Source organism: Portunus trituberculatus, chromosome 12 (genome assembly GCF_017591435.1).
Source record: "Portunus trituberculatus isolate SZX2019 chromosome 12, ASM1759143v1, whole genome shotgun sequence".
Taxonomy (NCBI): Eukaryota; Metazoa; Arthropoda; class Malacostraca; order Decapoda; family Portunidae; genus Portunus; species Portunus trituberculatus.
This window is the reverse complement of record NC_059266.1, coordinates 10,906,662-10,910,963: the sequence shown is the minus strand read 5'-3', so window position 1 is coordinate 10,910,963 and position 4,302 is coordinate 10,906,662.

The window sequence follows — 4,302 nt, the reverse complement described above, 5'->3', positions numbered from 1 at the left end:
AACTTTGTCTCACCAGGTGGAGCTGTCGAGTGGCAGGACAGAATAATCCACTGATACATACATTCACCGCAAAAGAAATGGGCGCACCAGTTGATGCCATATTATCACATCTAGTGTACTCTTTATTTAGGCTAAACGGTATTTGGAAGATACTAAACAAATACAGCTATCTTAATTCTATAATTTTGTCATATTAACTTTTACTTTGTGACGTGCCATACCGTAGTATTTAGTGAACGAAATCAGAGGCACAGGGGGTAATATAAGGAAGTTTGCACACCTCCCCCACCCTGGCTGGTGCCTGGCTGACTGGCGATTACGTTGTACGTACCACACATTTCAAAGGCATACGATACACCCTACACTTGCCAAAAGAAAATTTAAAACCTTGTCCATAATGCTTTCTGTTGTCATTTGTGTTTAAAATATGCAGAACAATATTGTCTAGTAAATCGTAGGCTGCAGCAGTTCCTTCAACATATGGTTCAGTACAATACATGTCACAATTTCAGCGCACAGGACCTCTGGGATTATATATAGCACGTTATTTTCCTACTAAATTGATTAGAACGTCCACTAGCACGGTGCTTACTCCTCGGCTGAATCGCTTTGACTGATGAAAAATGGTTCCAGACCAATCATTGATTCTGAATCGCCATGAATTGGCATGATTTTAATTGATTCGATTCGCCTGGTGTAAACGGTTACATTAAAACTGATATGGCAAATCAACACAATTCATGAATCGTGTTGATTCTTCATGAATTGAATCGATTCGATTCGTTTGGTGTAAACGCACCCTAAGAATGTCCATTTCGATCTAGTATTACTCTGGTAGGATCGAGTGGCAACTTGTGATTTGCAAGTGTGTGTGTGTGTGTGTGTAATTCACCTCCGTCGTCTGCTGGTCACCCAGCCAGTCTTCCCCATTAAGGAGCGAGCTCAGAGCTCATCTTCGGGTAGGACTGAGACCATAACACACTCCACACACCGGGACAGCGAGGCCACAACTCCTCGAGTTACATCCCGTACCTATTTACTGCTAGGTGAACAAGGGCCACAGATTAAGAGGCTTGCTCATTTGCCTCGCCGCCCCGGGACTCGAACCCGGCCCTCTCGATTGTGAGTCGAGCGTGCTAACCACAACACTACGCGGTGTGTGTGTATTTACCTAGTTTTACCTAGTTGTAGTTTTACAGGGCCTGGGCTTTATGGTCGTGTGGCCCCGTCTCCATATCTACACTTATCCAATCTTACTTTAAAAGTATGCACACTCAATACATCTTTGCAGCAAACTATATTTTTTAACATCTCTCAGACATCTTCCCTTTCTCAGCTTTTTACTATGCGATCTTGTGCTTCGAATGTCATATTCTTCTCTCAGGATTAGTTTCTCATTATCCACTTGATCCATTCCGTTGATCAATTTATAAACTTGTATCAGATCTCCTCTCTCCCTCTTTGTTCCAGGGTTGGTAGATCTATAGCCTTTAGTCTCTCCTCATATGTCATCCCTTCAAATTCTGGAACCATTCTTGTAGCCATTTTTTGTAGTCTCTCCAACTTCCTTATGTGTTTCTTTTTATGAGGGGTCCACACTACTCCTACATATTCCAATCTGGGTCTTATTATAGTACTTATCAATTTCTTCATTATTTTTTTGTCCATGTAGTGAAATGCTACTCCAATATTCCTTAGCAAATTATATGTTTCTCTAAAATTCTATCAATATGGCTTACTGGTTGATTGTTTTCTTCCATCGTCACTCCTAAGTCCTTTTCCTTTTTACTTTCTCCAGTTCTACTCCATCTCCCATCTTATAGATTCCCACAGGTCGTCTTTCACTCTTTCCCATTTCCATGACATGGCTTTTGTCCACATTGAATTCCATTTCCCACTTTTTACTCCATTCCCAGATCTTATTTAGGTCTTCTTGCAGTATTTCACAATCCTCTTTTTGCTTTATAACTCTGCACAGTTTCGTATCATCTGCAAACAGATCTGTTCACTCCTTCTGGCATGTCGTTAATATAAATGAGGAAAAGTATTGGTGTCAATACTGACCCCTGTGGCACTCCGCTTTCTACTGCTCTCCACTTGGACTTCATATCTTTAACTATCGTCCTTATTTCTCTCCCCCTCAAATTATTTTCTATCCATCTCAATGTGCTTCCTTTTAAGCCACTCTTCTTCTCTATCTTCCATAATAATCTTGCATGAGGCACTTTGTCAGATGCCTTTTTTAAATCCAAATAAATACAGTCAACCCATCCTCTCTCTCTTGTACTCTATCAACTATTCTAGAATAGAAACTCAATAAATTAGTTACACGACCGTCTTTTCTAAAACCAAATTGGCTATTTGATATTAATTTGTTGTCTTCAAGAAACTCGATCCATTGTTTCTTTATTATTCTTTCACACATCTTGCATATTACACTAGTTAGTGATACCGGTCTGTAATTTAAAGGTTCTTCCTTCCTTCCGCTCTTATATATGGGAACCACCTCAGCTCTTTTCCATTCTACTGGTACTGTTCCATTTTCTATTGAGCATTTTATGATGTTGTATATAGGACTTGCTAGTTCTTCCCGACATTCTTTCAGTATTCTGCCTGAAACTTCATCTGGTCCCATTGCCTTCTCTTCATCCAGTTTCTTCATTAACTCTTTTATTTCAAGCTTGGTTACTTTAATCTCTTTCATATAGACTGTCTCCCTATTACCTTGTGGCTTTTCAAATTTGGATTTATAATTTAATAGTTCTGCCATACTTTTTGGGTCTTCCACCATCCCGTTCTCTCCTTTTAACCTTTCTATTGTTTCTTTTTGCCTAATTTTTCCATTTATGAATCTGTAGAACAATTTTGGTTGCTCCTTACATTTTTCGACAATGTCCTTTTCAAAGTTCTTTTCCTCTTCCTTCCTCACCTTAACATATTCATTTCTCGCTGCCTTGAAGTTTTCCTTATTTACTGGATTTCTATTTCTCCACCTTTTCCATGCTCCATCTCTTTTCTCCTTTGCCCTAGCACACCTTGCATTAAACCAATCTTTCTTTCCTTCTTCTTTAGGTCTATATTTTGGGACATATTCCCTGACTCCTGTTTTGTATATTTCCAAAAATAAGTTATACTTCTCTTGCATCATCTCTGAGTTTTCCATCTCCTCCCAGTTTACGTTTTTAAAATAGTTCTTGAGATTCTCAATATCAGCCTTTCTGTAATTTAATCGGTCTCCTTTGTATGAATCGTCTCTATCTTCCTTTCCCTCTTCTATATCCATTTCTAATATTATATGTGTGTGTGTGTGTGTGTGTGTGTGTGTGTGTGTGTGTGTGTGTGTGTGTGTGTTTACCAAAACCTGGAGCTGTATCATATAAAATTCTTAAAGTTTGTCTTCGATTTGTGTTTATCTCTCAAGGATTCTTAAATCTTGGTCTTAGTCATAGTCTTGATATGCTGAGACGAACTTTCAAGTCTCAGTATGGAGTGGTATAGGAACAAAACAGTAAAAACTTGTATTTCTCAATTTTTAGTTTTTTTTCTTTATGAAATAACAAAAATAGTGATTTATAATAGATTTTAAAGAATGAGTACATAAATTTGTGCATATGTATAGGCAAATTGCATCAAGTACAAGGAACGTGTAATTCGTCTCATGTTTGCTATCTCGAGCCCAGCAGCCTTGCTGTTCCTTTTCAGCAGTTTTAATTTCCTACCTTTTTTTCTTTAGTATAGAAGAGATGATGACCACTTAGGCTAAAACGACCAATACTGAAATCCCAGCTGAACTCATGGTGAGACTTTCCTCCTCGTACAGTCAGTATTATAGGGAAACACGTAGCCTGAAGGGCTTCAACTAATCAGGGACACAAGAAAAGAAGGTAAATGAGACACGCTTGTCAGCGGAAACTAGACTTGACCAGCCCCTAGCTATTATAGTGGGATTCGAACCTTTACTAGCTATGGGGCCAACACAGACTGGCCCCTTTAACACTGAACCTCAAAGTAGTGTGTTTCACTGTTTGATCTGCTGCAGTCTCTGACGAGACAGCCAGACGTTACCCTACGGAACGAGCTCAGAGCTCATTATTTCCGATCTTCGGATAAGCCTGAGACCAGGCACACACCACACACCGAGACAACAAGGTCACAACTCCTCGATTTACATCCCGTACCTACTCACTGCTAGGTGAACAGGGGCTACACGTGAAAGGGGACACACCCAAATATCTCCACCCGGCCGGGGAATCAAACCCCGGTCCTCTGGCTTGTGAAACCAGCGCTCTAACCACTGAGCTA